The 20,794-nt window shown below is 45.0% G+C and overlaps 1 protein-coding gene and 1 long non-coding RNA gene across 3 annotated transcripts in view; one reads left to right on the forward strand and one right to left on the reverse strand.

Moving 5' to 3' along the window:
• The window catches only part of NMT2 (N-myristoyltransferase 2), a 60,949-nt gene that overhangs the window by 6,166 nt on the left and 33,989 nt on the right, over positions 1-20,794 (forward strand). The window lies entirely within an intron of this gene.
• Positions 14,704-18,727, reverse strand: LOC121106311. Its single transcript, XR_005838931.1, has 3 exons — positions 18,556-18,727; positions 16,879-17,054; positions 14,704-15,353 (listed from the first exon to the last, which is right to left on the reverse strand). It is a non-coding gene; the product is annotated as an uncharacterized LOC121106311 (long non-coding RNA).

Raw genomic sequence — 20,794 nt, forward strand, 5'->3', positions numbered from 1 at the left:
CTGGCTCGGTTAGTTGTCTGTTATCCCCCCCCCCCCAAGAGCCACCAGTATCAGGTCATTGTGTGCACCACTGACTGAGGGTTTTGTGAACAATGAGGGGAGAGGTTTGATTATCACGTAGGGCAGAAAACTTCCAACTCAACGTCAGACTTCACGGCTCACCGAAGGGATTTAGTTAGTGCCCGTGGCCCTCTGTAGGCCACAGCTTCCCACGTGTTCTTGGGAGTCTTATCTCCCTCCCAGGGTGTTCTCTGAATCTTCCCACCTCCTCCAAAGTCAAGGGCGGGCCCCAGTGTCGTTTTTTCACGAAGGCTTCCACCCAAGGTGATCACCCCTATGAAAGGCCCTAGAGCCCTCACTGCCACAGTGAGAGCTGTAGTCCTTTTCAGGGAAGAAGGTAGTAGACAAGGCTGGCACCTCAAAACAGGTCTGTGTGTCTCCCTGTCTGCTTAGAGGCGGACTGAGCACGGAGATGGTGCTTGTAGACTCTGATCTTTGCCATATCTGGTGTATGGAACGTGGTGGTGGCTTAACAAAGATTTGTTGAATGGATTCCAGTGGCTCTGAATCTCCACTGACAAATTAATTTCTGATTTAAAAAGTTTCCCCCTATGTGCATGAGGAATATGTGAAGGATTTTTTTCGCTAATTCCAACTGAAAGGACTTGGGCTGTAGATTTGCACTTGGTTTCTATGCTATAGACCCCAACGTGGTAAAATAATTACTAATTTTCTGGACTTCTGGTATGTTCTTCCTGCTTCGTATATACATTTTTCTTGTTGAACATTTTCAACAACAGATGAGGAGACGGGGGCTTTTCCAAGTTTAAAGAACCCGTCCAGGCATCTCAGATTCATACTTGGGTCTTGGGCCTCTTGCCACCTGACCGTCACCTCTCACCCCTGCACTAAATTGCATCAACCATAAATCAATAAAGAGTAATTTGTTTGATAGTGTTTCAAGCTCATCTCCCTTTAAGCCAGAGATGACCAACTCGAGCACCTCTAGAGTCAGAATTCACCAGTGTAATGAGTGCAGGAAATGTCAATGGACTTAAAAATAAATGAATACATTTCCTTGTTAAAAAAAATTTTTTTTAACTTGATTACAGAGAGCCCTCTTGAATTTCTCTTCAGATCTGTTCAAGGACTAATTTTAGTGATCGTATCAGTATTTTGCAGTGAGATCTTTTTTCTTCCATGCCTGTTTCATGGCAGTCTCTTCTCCCTCCTAGACAAAGCTCTGTAGCGGCCCCAGCGTGACATCCTTCCCCTGGTGCCCTCCGCCTCCCAGCACTGCGATGAGTCAAGTCTCCAGAGCTGCTTGCCTATAGGAAGCAAAGCAGGCTCGGGAATCCGGTGTTGAGCGTTTCAGGCGGATAGCGCTGCTGGAGGAATCCACGTGAGCCCACTGGTTCCCCAGCTACACAGCCTGGCCTGTTTGGTGCTTGAGCGGGTCGTGCTTTTGTGGGTGTTTTGAGTTCCTGTAAGTCAGGGCCCGTCAAGCTCCCCAAGCCGCACGAGAAAGTCCAGTGCACAGATCACCCGGAGGGCGTCCCAGACGGAGTTGGGAGTTGAATTTTATAGCTTCTCTTTTGTTAGCACATTGTGTTTCTGTTACTGGCTTCAACACACACATACCGGGGAAATACGGGTTCCTTTATTGCCACGGCTGAGTTCATTCAGTGTTCAAGTTCATGTAGTACGTTCCCGAGAAAGATGGGGATTCAGTTAATATGATAATTTCCATAGTCTCTTCATTTGGGTTTTTTTTGGGGAGGGGAGGTGAGGGAATACTTGTTCTTTACTATCCTTTGGGTGTATATTAACATTTTATAGAAACTGAAGAAAGAACCAATGAAAGCAGAGTTCTTTTTTGTTCTCCAAATGAAGTTTTTTTTTAAAAAATTCTGTTTTGCAAAAGCACATCATTTTTAATGTAGAATGTCAGGGTGTATCATCAAGCAGTGCCTCGGTGTATTCATATATGCATTTTCCTATATGTATGTATCATATATATAATTCATATGTACATATATACATTTTCCTATTCCTATATATTTACAAAAATGTAAATATACTCTTCCTGTTGTGCTGGAAATTTCTGTCAGGTGATGAGCCTTGAACATCATTGCCCTCTCCGAGTCTGTCCTGCGGCTCCATGGAGACTCACCATCTACTCCGTCTGTTGTGGGGCTCTCGTGCCGAGGCTGCAGGTGGGCCCCTTCTTCCAGAACAGTGCCGTCTTCTCCTGCCACCTGGAGTGTTTCCTTCCCCTTCCACTGGCCGGGGTGTTCGTGTGGTACAAAGTTGCCTTGGACCAGCTGAACCCAGCAGCTGGGGATGGCAGCGAACAAAATAGAGGGAGCCTGGCCCGTCTTCTAGAACTTACGTGTGGGGCAAGTGGAGATTCATGAGAGCGAAGGCAGCTCCTGGGCGGATGCTCTGTTATTTGGGACATTACCCCCCACAGCCCAGCCTGTCTACTAACTAATATAACATCTGTATATTGGCTTTGGCTTTGTATCCACCTTCGGTTTTTTAATTAAAAAATATTTTGAATAGGTAGTATGAGCGTATGGTTACAAGATTCAAAAGGCACCAAGGGGTGTCCAGTGAGAAGTGACTCTTACTCTCCCAGCACGGAGTCTTCCTCTTCAGAAGCAGCCGCTGTGGCCAGGTGGCGGCCTGTCCTTCCAGCGGTGAAGCGTATGGTGTGCGTGCTGCGCGCTCACGCTTGCGTGTGCTTGTGCTGGTACTGGAATCAGTGTGTGTATCAGACCACATAGAACAACCGCATTTTTTTTTAAGATTTTATTTATTGATTTGAGAGATAGAGTGAGCACAAGCAGGGGAAGGGGCAGAGGGAGAAGCAGGCTCCCCACTGAGCAGGGAGCCCCATGCGGGGCTGGAACCCAGGACCCTGGGATCATGACCTGAGCTGAAGGCAGGCGCTTAACGACTGAGCCACCCAAGCGCCCCTCCAAAATATTTCTTAACAAATATTTTAGAGTCTTTTTCAGCTACAAGTTTTAGGGAGGCTGTGTGGTATACTGAAGTTAGTATTAAACCCGGGATCAGGAAACTTCCATCACCCTCAGTTTAATTTCTCTGAGGTGTCTCTGGGGTGTCTCTATGCTTTTAAAAATTTCCTTATTTCTTTTCTCTACCATCCCAAAGTGGACTGTGTTTAGCTACCTTCTGGGTTGGGGAGGTCCTACCCTTCTGTGTTTGAGAGCTCCCAAGTTCACTTCTGGGATTCCAGGTGATGACTGATGACCTCGTTGCTATGGCCACCTCATCACTCCTCCTATAATGGCCTTGTTACCCCCGCACCATACAGATGTTGCCCCTCACTTCACAGGATTTTTCTGAGGGAGAAAAGCATAATATTTTGCCACACTGTATAACCACAAGGATTTCATGTACATATGGAATGTTCCCAAATGAGAGATTTGACTCAGTCTGTGATCAGCATTGGGATATAGAAAAGAGGAAGTAGAGACCAAGACTTTGATATGTAAGGGAATTTAGAAATAGGAATATCATTTGAAAAGTATGTTGATGCTTTGCTGACGCATTAATATTAAATGTAACAATGCTAATCCATTATTGAAATGAATCTCAGGCAGGGAAAAGACTTATTTTTGACTTGTTAAGTCAAAATTTTGTCTTCGAAAGGCCCAGAAATGAGAAAAGTCGTGTAAGTAGGAGCTAGTGTATATCGGTTGTCCTATCAGGAAAACATTGTGGGCATGGGTGAGAGAAGGCTATAGGAAATAGGTGATTTTTCACTAATTTGGACTATCTTGAAGTATATACTCCTCCAACTCCCTCAAGCCTTTTAAAAAAATTTTTTTTCCACTCGTGTTCATCATTTCATCTTCAGGAACAGTTTTGCCTAAGAGGCGAAGAAGTAAGCCTTTAACAAATTTGTTGAGTAGCTGAACAATGTGTACTTTGTCTTTTAATTATATATAATGAACTTAAAGATGCGTTTGAAATTTTCGTTTACATTTTAATATTTTCTCCTTTATTCTGATCTTGGATTATCTGCAAAGACAAGTCTTAACTTCTCAAACTGTAATTCACACTAGACTAATTTCTAGCCAATGCATATTGATAAAATTTTATTGTACTTAACATTAACTCTTATCAGAATTGGGTTTTATGGGAAGTAGGCACCAAAACTGTTCGCTAATACTGAAATGATTGTGGAAAGAGAAGGCTGAAGAGGTAGGACACATTTTCCCACATTGACTTTATGGTAAGAGCTGAAACAACTAAAATCTTGCAAGCAGCAAAATACCTAAAAAAGGGGGATTGGTTAGCAAACCATCAATCAAAAGCTAGCAAAGGTTCTTCTACTCCAGCTGGGCCTGGGTTGAATCTAGGGCTTGCGGAAGCCACTGCCCAGAGCTAGCCACCCTCTGCTTCTAACACCTGTGTAAATATTGAAATTGTTGGCTGGTCCCACTGTGACCTCTACCCAACATGATGGTCTCAGTCGCTTCAGCTGCCAGCCTCCTTGGCTGACCTTGATAATGATCTCTGACCTTCACTGGCCATAAACTTGGGGGCATCTTTGAGCTCTGAGCCTTTCGAAGGCTTGTCCATGACTGACTGCTTGGTCAGAGATAATGTGGCTTTGGAGAACCCCTGACCTAGATTTCCTGTGTCAGCCCCATGACGAGAGGCGTGTGCTGGGAAAGGGATGAAGCCACCAAACCGATGAGGTGGCAGAAATCTTACTTTAGGTCAGGCCATCACAGAGCCAGATGATGATGCCTGGAAGGGTGGCTTCCTGCTCTGGACTGTGGGTTCCACTGGGGGAGGAAAAGGGTGAAGAAATCATTACTGGAATTGCACAGAAGAGCCGCTGACAACAGACTGTCTTGAAAACCTGAACTGTAGGTCAAATCCATGACTGAACTGGGTGGCCACGTGATCAGCTTATGAGCGATGGGTGCCCCGATCCAGCACGAGGAGAAGCCGTGGCCCACGCGCCGGGAGCACTTGCCCCTGCTGTGGCCGACTTCCCCCAGCCGCCCATGTGAATCGTGTTCTGTCCACAGGGCACCGTGAAGCACCTTTGTGTCACCTTTACTGTTCATGAACGGTGTCAAAACCTTGGCACAGAGTTGGTCCGTTGTAGTGCCTTTCCATGTAGTAAAGGGATGTGGCGTCCTAACCGTAACAGACGCAGCGCTAAACATCTGTTATAATTCGTTAAAAAACAAATAGGCTGACAGGTGTCCAAAGCTCATGAATAGGCAGTTGACAAAGAGGAGCTAAATATTGCCAGCCTAGATCTGAAAAGACGCCCAGCCGGTGGAGAGGTGTAGACGAGAGGCAGTCTAGTGGAGCAGCTGCACGGGTCTGGGGCCCGACTGGCTGGACTCGAGTCCTGGCTCGCCCTGCCCTTGCCCCGCGACTCTCAGCAAGACACGTAACCCCTCTGTATTACCGTTTCCTCTTCGTAAAACGAGAAGAACGGTCACGATAGCACCTGCCTTACAAGTTGTGACCGCGTGCAAGGCTGGCCTCTATGAAGGGCTTAGCACAGTGCCCTGCGCGGTCAGGGCGCCACGACACTGCCGTGAGGGCGCTGATGGCGGCTATTGCCAGAACGTTCTCCCGAGTGGCCCTGTCTGTTCACACGTCACCCCCGGTCCTATGGGGGTTCCTTTCCCTCGCACTCGTCTGATCTCATCAGACTTACAGATGTTCGGCAGCTCGGCCGGTAGAGAGTAGAATCTGAGGTGGCTTACCCCTTCCGGCCAGGGGGGTGCGGCATCTTGTTAGGACTCCTGGCTCTTGGAGATTCCGCTTTCGAGAAGCGCTCATTTGCAGCCCGTTCTTATGTCAGACTTTTGTCTTTTCCTTATTGATTTTTTTATTGATTTCACATTCACCCAGCAAATATTTATTGAGGACCTTTTGTATGGCAGACACTGTTTTAAATGCTAAGACTACAAAGGAAAGTGCTGTTTTATGGACCCGAGGCCCTGGCTAGAGGAAGAGAAATAAGTCCGTAACACAGTTTTAGAGCTCCGAGTAGGTTAGGAGGAAAGGTACCGCAGGGCAGTCACAGCACTGGCTAACATGCATCGCGTGGTTTCTGTGTGCCGCCTTCCGTACTGAGCTCTTACGGGTAGTCACTGGTTTCGTCCTCGCAGCGTTTCTAATCGTATCTGTTGAAAACTCGATCCTTCCACAGCTGTGGACACTGAAGCACAGACAGGTTAAGGTCAGACATTCCCAGTCACACAGCTAGGGAGTAGGGGAGCCAGAATTCAAAACCGGGCAGGAGCTAATGCCTGCGTTCCTGGCCAGGGCCTTATGCTGTCTCTCTATCCTGTGCCGGAGATACAGTGCGAAGGGGAGAAGAGCTCTTTATGTAGTCTGGCTACTAAGAGTATTTTATCGTGTTTTATGAATATCTTGCCTCATTCTGCAGTTTAACATTTTTAGAATCAGTTTGCCACAAAATATTTAACTTTGATGTAGTCAGGTTATTGGCTTTCATTTGCGGTTTGTGCTTTTGAGGTCTTGCTTAATAATGCCCTTCACTGACCTCATTCTTATTACCTTACCTTATTCTTTCAGTTATTCGTTCAACAGACGTGTCCTCGAGCATCTGCTACATGCCAGACACTGTTCTAGGAACTGGAGAGACTTTAACTACACAGACAAAAGTCGCTTTTTGTTGGATTAATCCTTTTATTGTTATATAATGCCCTTCTTTGTCTCGTGTTACAGACTTGGACTTAAAGTATATTTTTTCTGGGGCGCCTGGGTGGCTCAGTCGTTAAGAGTCTGCCTTCAGCTCAGGTCATGATCCCAGGGTTCTGGGATCAAGCCCCACATGGGGCTCCCTGCTTAGCGGGAAGCCTACTTCTCTCTCTCCCACTCCCCCTGCTTGTGTTCTCTCTCTCGCTGTCTCTTTCTCTGTCAAATAAATAAAATCTTTAAAAAAATGATAATTTAAAAAATAAAGTATATTTTTTCTGATATCAGTGTTGCTAGCCCAGCTTTATTTTCATTTCTGTTTGCATGGACTATTTTTCCCATCCCTTCACTTTCAGTGTCTGTGTGCCTTTAGAGCTGAAGTGGGTCTCGTGTAGGCAGCATACAGATGGGTCTGTTTTTTTATCCATTCAGTCACCCTGTGTCTATTTCCCTGGAGCATTTAGTCCATTTACATCTCAAGTCATTATCAATAGGTATGTGTTTATTGCTGTTTTGTTTACTGTTTTCTGGTTGTTTCGTAGTTCTTGTTTCTTCTCTTGCTCTCTTCCTTATAATTTTTCTTTAGTGTTATGGTTGGATTTCTTTCTGTTTATTTTTTGCATTTTTATTAGATAGGTTTTTGGTTTGTGGTTACCGTGAGGTTCATATGTAACAACCTATGTACACTGTGGTCTGTTTTAAGTTGGTGTTTAAGTTCAGATGCATTCTACATTTTAACTCCCTCGCCACCCACATTTTATGTTTCTGATGCCATATTTTGCGTGTTTTAACTTTGTGCATTTCTTAACTAATCATCGTAGATATAATTGATTTTACCACTTTTGTCTTTTAATCTTCAGACTACCTTTGCGAGTGATTGATCCACTACCGTTTGGGTTGTATATACCACTATATGTGTGTCTTTACCAGTGAGATTTTTTTTTCTTTCACATATTTTTCTATTTCTAGTTACGGCTTTTTCTTTTTTACTTTAAGAAGTTCCTTAAATATTTCTTATAAAGCTTTTCAGTGGTGATGAACTCCTTTCGCTTTTGCTTTTGCGGGATGCCCTTTATTTCCCCGTCAATTCTGAAGGATAATCTTGCTGGGTAGAATATTCTTGTTTGGAAGTTTTTTCCTTTCAGGACTTTGAATATATTGTGCCACTCCCTCTGGCCTACAAGGTTTATGTCAGAAAATCAGCTTATGGTTTTATGGGGCCTCCCAACTATGTAAGTTGATTTGCTCCTGCTGCTTTTAAGATTCTCTCTTTAACTTTTGACATGTTCACTATAATGTGTCTTTTTTCCTTTGCATTATCATTTTTGGAACTCTCTATGCTTCCTGGACCGGGATGTCTGTTTCCATTGCCAGGTTAGGGAAGTTTTCAGCTGTTATTTTTCAAATAAGTATTCTGCCCCTTTCTCTCTGTCTTTTTCTGGGGCCTCTATAATGTGAATGTTAGTACGCCTGATGTTGTCCTAGAGGTCCCTTAAATTATTTGCATTTTTTTTAAATTCTTTTTTCTTTTTGCTGTTCAGTTTGGGTGATTTCCACTACCCTGTCTTCCAGTTCACAGATCTGTTCTGCATCCTCTCACTGCTGTTGATTCCCTTTAGCGTATTTTTTGTTTCAGTTAACTGTATTCTTCAGCTCCGACTGGTTTTTTATTTTTATATTTTCTCTCTCTTTGCCGAAGTTCTCACTGTGTTCACACACTGTTCTCTCAAGTCTGTTGGACTTCGCCCCTATGTTGTGGCTGGGCTTCCACTGATAGCTGGGCAGGGCTGGCTCCCAGCCTGGTGGGCTGTGAGGCTCTGCCCAGACTGTTGTGGGTGTGCTAGTGGGCAGCATTATCAGCCTGTCTGCTGTAGGATTCAAGGGGGTGTGCAGGGCTCTTAGCAGAACGTGCCTCCTGCCTTTAGCAGTCTAGAGGAACAATTCCAAAATGGCGCCCTCTACTGCCAGAATCAGCACTGCTGAATGAGACCGCAAAAATGGCTAACCCTAGAGTCTTGGTCCTTGGGGAGAGGCCCAGCAGCCTCCTGCCTATCTGGGAGGCACTCCAGATTAGTAAATGGGTCTCCTTTACCTATAATCTATGAACTTTTCTATCTGGAGCTTTTGCATTCATTTCCAGGTCTAGTGAGTCTGTGCGCAAGCCCTTTAAGAGTGGGTTTTTCTTTTGCTACAGGTCTGTAGTTTTCCTGAATGTACTCCTGATTGGTTTTCAAAACTAGGTATTTTAGGGGCTCATCTCTCCTATGCGGGATCTAAGTGTTGGCATGCCTGGTTTGGAGCTCGAATCTCTTGCTCCTTATGGAAAATTTTCTTATAGCTAAGGCCCCTCCTGACTGGAACTCCATGACTCTGGGCTGTGATGGGTTTTTTTCCCTCAGGAAGACCATATCTGTACGTCTCCTACCCACCTTGCTGCCATCCTTACTGTGGTGGTTCAGTTCGTCCAGTTTCTAGATCCCCTTCTGTATATAGATTGTGTCTGTGGGAGGAAGTGAGCTCAGTATCTTTTTATGCCACCATCTTGAACCCTCTTGCAGAGTTTTTGTTCTTGACAATTTTAGGCATTGTAATTAATAGACACTTTAGAAAATGCATGAAAATATAACAAATCTTATCTATAATCCCATTGTTTTCTATGCAGAAATAGTAAATAAGGGTGAAAATTTATAAAATAGTTAAAACATCAGACTGTTGTTTTTTGTGGGGAGGAACTAAATGATCTCTGGTGGAATCCTGTGAAATCTAAAATTGTTATTTTGGGGATTCACATACCCTAAATTGAATTCTTTTGATGTCGCTCTTAATATGAATGTATTAGTTATGATAGGGTAAACTGCTATATCAAGTAGACTCTAATGGATAATTTGCTCAACACAATGAAAATTTTCTTCTTATACATATGATAGCCATGGGAAGGTGTTCAGATGGGTGGCAAGAAGACTTTCCTTCATTCTGTCAATCAGAGCCTAGTGTTCTCCTATCTTGTGGCTCTCCCATTCTCTGTTGTCTTATCCTCTGCCTGCATCCCGTCAGCACATGGGAAGGAGTAGGGAGAACACCCAAGAGGGTCTCTGGGCCAGCAGGAAGTGGCAGACCTCACTCCCACTCCCATCCCACTGGCTAGAACTTAGTCACATGGCCATAACTGACGGTGAGTGAGCTGGAAACGTAGTCTAGTTGTGAGCCCAGAAAGAAAGGGAAGGTGGATTTTGTAGTCAGCTAGCGATCTCTGCCCACTTGTTTATCCTGGAGCCTCTGCAAAATATTTGCATGGATGTCTTCCTGTGTTCATTCCATTAAGTCCTATCTCTAGAATCCTTGAATATTTCTTTGAAGAGATTTGCTGAATGTACATATTAAATATTTGCATTTCCATGGCTGAAAAGGAGTTTATTGGTTTACCTTTTAAGGATAAATGGGGTTTGAATATGCCAAAGATCCTCTTTAGGCACAGACAGAAGTACCTGTCCTTCCTGGGGTAGGAAAGCAGAGGCTTTTCGCTATGAATCTTTTGTATGAATTCTTGGGGAAGTAGGAAGTGCAACCTCCCTTCTTAAAGAACCAAGAGATCTTTATAAAAGGGCTGCGTGATTTCCACGGCTAAACTGTGGTTCAGGATTTAGTTTTGAGCTCCGAGGGTCTGAGTCAGGTTTTTTTCATTGGATTTCCAAGAACAGTCTTCTTGAGCAGGGACTTTTCTTTATTATCCTGAGGCCCCAGCATCATCTCTCCTACCCGGGGGCGGTGACAGCTCTGTGTCGCAGGCTCCTCCTGGTCTGCAGGAGGCAGGCCACCATCGCCAGCTCTTGGTCTACAAAGGCCATGACATCATCCTACCACTTCCAGGGACAGGAGTTGCACCTGCCAGTGTTTTAACAGCTTGGTTGACATACGGTTTATATACCCTACAATTCACCCATTTAAAGTGTGCAATTCTGTGGCATGTAGTATTTTCACGGAGTTGTACAAACAGACCTACAATCAATTTTAGGACATTTTTGTCGCCCCCAAAAGAAACCCGGGTCGCTTAGCTGTCACCCCCCAGTACTCTTCATCCTCCCAGCCCTTGACAACCACTAGTTTGTTTTCTATCTCTAGAGATTTGCCTGCTCTGGACATTTTGTGTAAAGGGAATCCTGTAATATGTGGTCTTTAGTGATTGGGTTCTTCTACTTAGCGTGATGGTTTCAGGGTTCATCCATGTTGTAGCGTGGGTCAGGACCTTGTCTTCTGTTGCTGAATCATACGCCGTGGTATGGATATAACACATCTTTATTCGTGTAGCCACTGGTGGGCATTTGGCTGGCTTCTGCTTTTTTGGCTGTTATAAATGATGCCTCTGGGAACCTTTGTGTACAGGCTTCTGGGTGGAGGTATGTGTTTGCTTCTCCTGGGTACACACCTCGGAGTGGAATTGTGGAGACGTGGTAACTCTATGGTGAGCCTTTTGAGGAGCTGCCCGGCGGTTTTCCAGAGCGCCTGCACCACTTTGATTTCTGCCAGCGATGTACGAGGGGTCTGATTTCTGTACATGCTTGCCAACACTTGTTACTACCTTTTGCAATTATGGTTCTCCCTGCAAGTGTGAAGGGGTATGCCTGTCAATTCTCATTGCCAAATTGTACTCCGCTGGAGGCTTCTGGAAAATGGAAACGTAGTTCGTCCTCACTCAGGGGTGGGGGATTTCTGTTTCTTTTCACTGTATAAATGCTATCGGATTTGTCTGGGAGTTTGGAGGAGGGGATGGCTCATTTAGTGCCCATGAGAGAAAAGGGGGGAAAAAAACAAAAACAAAAAAACCTTGAGCACTAGAGTTAACAAAGATGATCGCAGTTTCTCCATTATAACAAAATAAGATAGTGTAATTTTAACAAGACAGTGCTTGGGCGGTGGGGGTGGGGGGAGTTGTGATGTGTAATACTGACCCCCAAATACAACTTAATGAGAAACTTCATTGTACAAGTGTCTGAGAAGTTATAGAATCGGTGATGTAAGCATATTTAAGGACATTTTGGTAAAATAATCTGGTGTTTTTATTTGCTTATTGTCTCTATCAACTCTAGTTTCCAAGAGTTTGTTTAATTTATCTTTTTAAGAACAAAAATTGATTGACACAGGATAAAAATATCCGGATTCTTCGTTGGTCCTGATTCTTCATTTCTGTCCATTTGGGTAGGCATCCACGCTAGTCATTACTTCTCAGTTTGTATCCCTCTGGATGAAAGCATCTTGGAAATTTGGAGTTATTTTAAACTACGTGTATTGGACGGAAGAGCTGTAAGGTCCTGGGCTCCCAGTGGTTTCTAGAAAAGCCATAACCAACAGCAGTAGAAGAACTGAGGCAGGACAGGGGTAATTCCCTGGGTTATGAAGCCAAGGGCACATCCTCAATGACTTTAGTTCCCACCACTCCCCTCTCCCCCAACCCTACACCCAGCACACTATTGAGCACATAGTAGGTGCATAATAAAGACATAGTAGGCTGTAGTAAGTTTACCCTGCTGGTAGGGAGAATTGTAGCTTTCAGAGATATTTTACCACCTGCCAGTAGGTCATTGGCCTCCTCTCAAGAGCTGGAATTATTCACGCGTTCATTCAACAAGCATTTGTCATACAGATTTACTAGGTCAGGCGTTAAAGTATTACAGACCTTGGGGGATGCAAATGTGAATAGCTTTTGTCTGTTAACCCTCCCCTCCCCGCACACGGTGCAGACCAAAACCACGCCACCCCAGTTCAGCAGGCTCGCGAGGCGCCAGCCGTGGGAGCCTTGAGGGAGGAAAGCCTGAAATACTCAGACTGCCGAATCAGAGAATTTACAGGACCTTACTTGTCAGTGGCGTATTTCCAGCTCCGCGGTGTGGCTCTGCTGTGTTTGTTTAAGCCCAGTTGCCAGCCAGATATTTATGGTTGTCTTTAGCCACCAGATGACTTTAAATGTAAACATCACAATAGTACAAATTTGATTCTGCTCAACTTTGATGAAAATAAACCACTCATTTTGGGGTGGGAATGCATTACTGTTTTTAGACCACGAGGGTACCATTTGGCAGGGTCTTCATGTGTCTCCAAAAATGTACACTACTTTCTATTTTAGGACCGGGAATAGGGAACTATGAATCTCTATCTCAAGCGCCGTTCTTCCCGTTTTTCTCACCATGGAAGGTACCTTTCCTATTTTGACTTTACAGAGGAATGAGTTAAAGTTTGTGGTTTTAGTACATACTAACCAACGGAAAGAGGAGGGTGAGAGGCTAATGCTTTGTATCAGTTAGTAGACACAGTTCTGTTGTGTAAGTCACCAAAGATCTGTCTCCCACGCGCTCTGTGTGCGTGCAGGCGAGAGCCTCCACTCCTTACCAGTACTTGGGGACCTCGCTAGGCAGGAGGCTCCATCCCCTCCTGATGGCCGTCATCTTGACTGAGGGCTGCGGGGCTTGGCTGGGAGGAGCGTCAGCAAAGAGGAAGGCGAGATGGCTCTCCAATTTCCACTGGGAGGGACACCTGTTACTTGTCCTCATCTCCCACTGGCTAAGCAAACTGCCTGCCCGCGGCTGACTTCCAAGGGGACGGTATGTGTAAGCATCATACTTTCCAGTGCCCACAGGAGAGGAGATTCAGAAATATTGGTGAGCACGAATAACATTTACCACACATCTGAGTAGGAAAACCCCAGCTCTCCCACTATGTTTCTCCTTTACCTTCATGCTACTGCCCCATCACAGCACTGGGACACGGCGGGCGGGGGCTTCCCCACCAAGCAGTTCTGCTGCACCAGCTAGGTGCCTTGCACATTAACTCAGTTTCCATACTGTCTTCCTGGAGGTAGTCCCACGTGACTGCCCTCCCCCTGCCTCAGATGCCAGCCCTCAGCCCACGTAATCACCCCTGCTTCTGACCGACTGGCTATAAGTTAAGAGGTTACCATGACCGCCTCCTTGGGTTCAATTAATTTGAATTCCCCAAACTCAGGAAAATAGGTGACTTACTGTTGACCAGGTTATTATAAAAAATATGTGATAAAGGACACAGCTGCACATTCGGATGGGAGAGATGCATAGAGCAAGTTATGTGGGAAGAGGCATGGAGCGTCCCTGCAACCCCCCTTTCTAGGTGTGCCAGCCTCCCAGCAAGCACCTGCGTGTACTCACCAGCCTGGAAGCTCTCTGAACCCTGGACGTTTGGGATTTTTATGAAGGCTTCATGAGTAGGCATGCTCGATATTAACTCCATGTCCAGCCCCTCTCCCCTCTCTCGAAAATGAGGGATTGGGGCTGAAAATTCCAAACTTCTTATCATGGCTTGGTCTTCCTGGTGATCAGAGACTGATATATATTTTTCTACTATTTCATACATTTTGTAGAGAAATGAGCGTCATTCTGTTCCTGAGGAGCTTACACTGTAGTGAGGAAAGCAGCTAAGAACACCAAGTTAGAGTGTGCTGAATAGAATGATGCTGGGTGTGGGTGTCTTTGAGTTAGGGGCACCTGATTCAGATTAGGGGGGGAGCAAGAAGCTTTCTCAGAGGAGGTGATTCTTGGCCTGAATCTTGAGTGACAAGCAATTTGCCAGGCAGTGAAGGAGGTAAGGGTGTCCCGGCAGGGGAAACACCCCCTTAACTATGTAATAATAACAGTACCTACTATTTATTGATTGACTTTCTTTATACAAGCCGCTAGGCTACACACTTACTGACCCTGCATCATTTAATTTCCCACGGGTCTCCCATGTGTGTATAATCTATTGCAGGAGGAATAGATGCCTCATAAAAGAAGACTTTGCTTTGTTTGTTGTTATATCTTTATGTTCCAGCAACTGTTGCTCCGTAACAGACAGCAACCATTTTATTAGGCTCACAGATCCTGTGGATTAGGAATTTGCAAAGGGCCCAGTTGGAGGAGCTTCTCACTGGGGTCTCAGGCGGTCACATTCAGATTTCAGCTGGGACTGCAGTTAGCCGAAGGCTCCACTAGACTGGACCCCCAAGGTGGCTCACTCCCGTGGCTGGCCACTAGTGGGAGCTCAGTGTGCCTACCTGTGGCCTCACCAGCAGGGCGGGTCTCAACGTCTTCTGAGGGAGAGAGCCTTCCGCAAGAGGTGGGTGGGAGCTGCGTGTTTTTCTCACTAGACTTGGAAGTCACGTATTAACACCTTTGTTGTGAGTGATTGGTTGTGAGTCACAAGACTGTAAGTCCATACATCCGGGGGGGGGAGCCATAACCAGGGCACAGGGGGCAAAAGCTCCTGGCTTTGCGAGTCCCAAATAGACCAGGGTCAGCTGCTCATCGCTGAAAAAATCCAGAGAGATGAATGGTGGTGAAACAGGAAAGGAATTTATTTCCATGAAGCCAACACTGGGAAGTCAGCAGACTAGTGTCTCAAAAGACTGTTTCCAAAGTGCTGAAAATACTCCCGGGTTTATATAAGGAAAATGTGGACAAAGGTCAGTGGGTTCCAGGAGGGGGGCAGTAAAGGTCAGGTCGATCATTGCCTTGGGGGTCTTGCTGGTGTCTAGGTGGTCGCTATTGCTTGAAGAGGTAGTTGGTTCCTGTCAGGGGATGCTTTGCCTGTAAGGTCTTTTGCCTGAGTTAAGAGATAAGCTGGAAAGAAGAACTTAACCAGTTAGAGAGTACAGACTTAGGTCATAAGGGAGGTAGTTGGAGTCCTCTTTGAAATCCCCGTTGTCAAAACACCATTCCATTTCAATGGAAGGAGAAGGGACAGCAGCCATTTCTTCTGTAGCTACTTCCTGCTGATCAGGGATGATGGAGGAATTTGGGAATGGAATTTGGGAATTGACAGGGTCGGAGAACTGCGTTTCTCTAGCCCCTCCTGAAACGTACAGTAAAGGCACCTCCAAGCGTGTGCAAATAGCACAGGCTCCCGTTTGACAAATACAGAAAGTCAAACGACAACCAAAAAGAACAAGAAATATAGCAATGCTTAGCAGGGCATATTTCCATTTAAAGAAGGAATCAAATTTAGATCCTGCTAAAAGGATCTAGAGCTAGAGCGTTTATAGCAGTGATGTGTTTGTTTAAATCTGCCATGGCTTCGGTTACATTTTTTTGAGTAATTTGGAATACAAACACAACATTCTGTTTTAATGTGAGCATAGGTTCCTCTTTGGACTGCAGTCAAAATAACAAGGGCCATCCAGTTTTGAAGGCCTACTTTTCAAACTTATGTGGTTTCATCATTTAGGAGGGTAAGTGGGTGCTGGGTTTAATTAAAGATGGCTGCTGTATGCGTAGCTAAAACCTCTAATTGTAATTCTACAGTGATAGGGGCAGCTCCTGGGACAATATGAGTAAGGGATAAAACTCAAGAAACCACCTTGCCTGATGTCTGGCTTTAACAATGTCCTAATTACAAGGAATCACTGGCAGGTGGGAGACAGCTCCTCCTGGGAGATTCAGTCATGGGGAATGTGGGCCATCCACTCACTCCACAGTCCATAGTCAACCCATGGAGTAGGGTCTGCTCCAGCTTTCGAGGAGTGATTTTGCCATCCCAGCCACATAGAATCAGTCAGGGTGATGGTTGAGTTACACAACTGTTGGGAGTCCATCCTATTGTCCAGCTATTAAAATAATCACATACATGCCCATGGGGTCCTGTTATCCCCATAGAATAACAGGCAAGAATGTCTATACATGAGTTCTTGTGGCAATTTCTCTGAAGTTTACCTCAAGTTGTCGAGCTTAGGCAAACAACAAACATTTAAAGACAATCAGAGGTGGAATTTAACATCTCCAAAGGTGTGTTATTGAAATAAAGTTATTCTCTCTAAAATCACCCTCATTTCTGTCAAAGGTAGCCAAACGAAGACTAATTTGCTTGTAAAACAAGTCCAGTTTTAACAGAGTTGGCCTGATGATTTACATAAGCACAGCAAGAATAGTGGTTGACCATGTAAGTTCTTGTAAATCTGCTTTGCTGGAACTTTTCATAAGGTATTTCCGATTGAACTTTTAAAAGCCTCTGAAGGCCAGAAACCAACCCAAACAGTTGCCGTCAGATTTGCCTGCAATGCCTATAGATTTGGGTGAATTCCTCTTCCTCAGGTCCCCAAAATATCTTGAAGTTTCCTGCATCTACCAGGAATTGACATTCTTTACTCACCTGGGTAAGACTGCTGGGAACTGTAAGCAAGGTATCAGGCCAGCATTTCCAAGGGACTGTATTAGCGCTGTGAAGTTCCTTCAAGCTGTCTGGTCACATCTGAGTCTATATATGTCTCTCTAGTATGACGTTCCAGTCAAAACCTTGGTAACATAGCTCGTGTTTCCAATGGTGTCCTGTTACAAGAACACATTGTTATTGAACTTATGCAAATAATTATAATTGCCACGAAAGAAGGAGAACTCCCTGAGAGTTTCTGAATTCTAGAGGGTTTCAGAAGGGTGAAAAGATAAATGTTTCAATTTGTTCACAAAGGAATATTTTATCATATTTAGGTAAGTCATAGATACCCTAGGAGAAGCAGTTTCCTTAAATGTGGAAGAGCAAACATTGGAGAACCAGCAATGGTTCGACCAAGAGTCACAAACACTAAATATCTTCCTCAGATCATTCAGTCCCTTGTCACTAATTCTTGTCCTGTTTGCAGTTTTCCTTTAGTTCCAGAAATTCTTACCCAGTTTAATTTTATGATCTTCAAGATATCAGAAACCTGCATTTCCCAAAAGTCCTTTCAGTGAACCTCCCGGACGATGAAACACGTTTGTAAGAGCTTCAGCACAATAATTACCAATCCCTCAACAATGGCCATGTTTAAAGATGAGAGAGTTGAGAGTTCTTTATCATGCCGTTCACAAGGAAATCCAGCTATTTCTGTGATACACGTTTCAATAATTACAATGTCACGTGATGACCTTATACCAAGACATATTAAAACTTGAGAGATTGCGTATAATGTCTAGAACAGTGAGAGCGTTTTACCCACGCAACATAACCTGAGAAGGTTTATCATCATTTGTTTGACGGTGTTCCCCAAGTAACTGAACATATCCAATAAACAAGCTGAATTTAGTCAAAAAGACTTCATGTAGATTTGAGTATTTGGGAACTTTTGCTAAAAACCTCAGAAGGTTTTGAAGCACATATCCAAATAGGATTACAGATCATTACAAAACTTAACATTTAATTACCTATTTAACCCAGGTGGCAGTAGTTTCTACAGAAGCCTAGTGGTTGGCAAAACTTAGCTCCTTTCATATTGAGAAGTTTCAGTTCTCTTGAGTAATCAAAAACTTTGGTTTTCTGGGCAGATAAAGTAAAAAAAAAAACAAAACTTCATTTACAATTTCTTGTCAAGAGCAAACCAACAATCCAAGAAAACTTTGTGTGTTTAGCAGAGAGAAGAGCCAAATTTCAGGTGTACTTCTAAAAAATTCATTCATTCCAGTCTGAGTCCTGACCACACATAAAATTCCTTTTCAAAGATTCCCTTCACTAACTTTCTACAACTTTCTTTTTACATCCAAATTTTGTCTTAAGTTTTCCTTCTTTAAATAACCAGTCTCGTTTTAGGACAAAATTACTAGCTTTTACCTCAACAAAAATGTATTTCCAGTCCTCATACCTTTCTTTTTTTTTTTTAAGATGTTATTTATTTATCAGAGAAAGAGAAGAGAGTACAAGCAGAGGGAGCAGCAGGCAGAGGGAGAAGCAGACTCCCCGCCAAGCAAGGAGACCAATGTGGGACTCGATCCCAGGACCCCAGGATCACGACCCGAGCTGAAGGCAGACGCTTAACCAACTGAGCCACCCAGGCATCCCTCCTCATACTTTTCTTACCAAAAACACATCTTGGGACACCTGGATGGCTCAGCCGGTTAAGCATCTTGACTCTTGACTTCAGCTCAGGTTGTGATCACAGGGTCCTGGGATCAAGTCCTGCTTTGGGCCCCACACTGAGCACGGAGCCTGCTTAAGATTCTCTCTCGCCTTCTCCGCTGTCCCCCACCACCGGCACAAGCTCGCTCTCTCTCTCAAAACCAACACAACACATCTTACTTCCCCTGAATACAGAGTTGCTTTCCTTGTCATTTCTTAGAAACCTCAGCCTCCAGTGAAAACTAAGTAGTAACCACTTGTGAACTGTCACACCATCTTTCATCTTTCATTTTTCTTAAAAATGTTGAGGATGTGTTGAAAAATACCACAGTCCATCTTCTGGCCAAAAATTATTTCTATTCTCCCACACGTAGAATACATTTACCCTCCCTGAGGCCCTCCCCAGAATCATGCTGTGTTTTGACTTAGATGTTAGGCTGAGGCTTGAAATCTGGGATCTCCTGTAAACCAAGTCCAGGTGTGGCCTAGGACTCTCAGGGTCATCGGAATACCGTGAACTGAGCAGCTACCTTCTGTGCTTCCCCCACACCCCCATGGAATGGTGGACAGATGTAGAAGAGCCCCAGAGGGGGGAAGTAGAGCGCAAACCACAGTCACTGGTCCATAGCGGTTCTGAAATCTACCTGGGAACGTGTTGCCAGCTCCTGGATTTCAGTTCAGTCCTTCTCCATGGGAGCTGTCCTCTGTGGCTCTGGGCTCTGTCCTTGGGGCTCTTGGTTCTGACCTTCAGGCGTCCTTCCAAAAGAAAACTGGCTGTGCACCTCAGTGAGTAACCTTCTTTGTCTGTTTCCTGCCTGTAAAGGGCTGAGGGTCCAAAGGCCTCTCTGTTCACTTTGTTCTCCCTTCCAAGCTGCTGTAATGCTTATAGAAATGTCATGGGCTTTCCTACGTGTCAAATTATAATCCATTCTGTTCCACAAAGGCTACCCTGAAATCTCTTCTGTCAGATAAACTTTTCTCCCTGTTGGGCACCTGGTGAGGATGCTGTGGGACAAAGATTCTTAGAAGCTCTGTTGTTTACAGAGGATAGACGAGGCCCATCCTTCAGAAACTTAGACAGCCTTCTTGTCTGTTTGGAATGGTCCAGGGACACCACCTTAGATCTTTCTCAGGCTCGATCCCACAACCCATGAGATCACGACCTGAGCCCAAGCTGAAGTCAAGAGTTGACGCTTAACCAGCTGAGCCACCCAGGTGCCCCTGAGGCCATTTCTTAGTATGCAAACCTTTGCCTTCTGGAGATGCTGGGATGAGAAACACTTATTTTTTAACCTACGGAGTACTGGCTCAGTGTATATATTCTCTGATTTCTACTCAGACACTAGCTTATTCTTGAATTGCTCGCTCTCTCTCTCGTCTCATTATAGACAGCGGGGCGAAGCCAGCGCCTTCAGCCCTCTGCCCAGAGATCTTTTTAGTCAGAGCATCATCAGCTCACTAGGTGCATTTTCTGGTTTCCACATTATCACTGGCAACAGCGTTATAAGCGTTCCCGCTCTCGTATGCAGCACGGGTCTCCCTCCTGCATTTAGGCTCCTGTTTGAAGATGAAGCACTCCCTGAAATAATCATGACGTGAAACACCGTGTCTGTTTGTCTTGGAGCCCCACACAGGTTAAGTCTCCCACCCGCCTTTTCACCAGGCCTTGGAGCAGCTGCCTTGTGCTTTAGGGTTTTATTAGAGTGGCCTCCAGTGTCAGGCACCAAATTTCTGATCCAGTTTTTATTGGTCACAGAGCTGGTGACCTAAAACAGCCGTCACTTTGTGACGCTTGCAGATTCCGTGGGTAAGAAGTTGGAAAGGCAGGTCCTCCCTTAGGGCCTTTGTGCAGGTGCAGGCTCGACGGAGCTGGTTGTCCAGCTGGGCTCCCTCCCACAGCCCTAGCTGGTGCTGCTGTGATTAGGTGTGCTGTCTGCTGGCCCGGCGGTCTCAGGGCACTCCGGCCTCTCCCAGAATGAGCATCCTGAGGGAGCCAGGTGGAAACTGCATGGCCTTTTGTGACCAAGGCTCCAGAATCACATTGGGGTCACTTCTGCTGCATAAAGAGCAGGTAACAAGCCTGCCCAGATTCAAGCGGAGGGGACTAGAGCCCACCTCATGTTGAGAGAAGCATCAAAGAATTTTTCAGACCTGTCTTGAAACTGCTTGCACCTGGAATCGTGTCCGGCAACAATCACCA

Source organism: Ursus maritimus, unplaced genomic scaffold, assembly GCF_017311325.1.
Source record: "Ursus maritimus isolate PB19 unplaced genomic scaffold, ASM1731132v1 scaffold_31, whole genome shotgun sequence".
In the NCBI taxonomy this organism is placed as follows: Eukaryota; Metazoa; Chordata; class Mammalia; order Carnivora; family Ursidae; genus Ursus; species Ursus maritimus.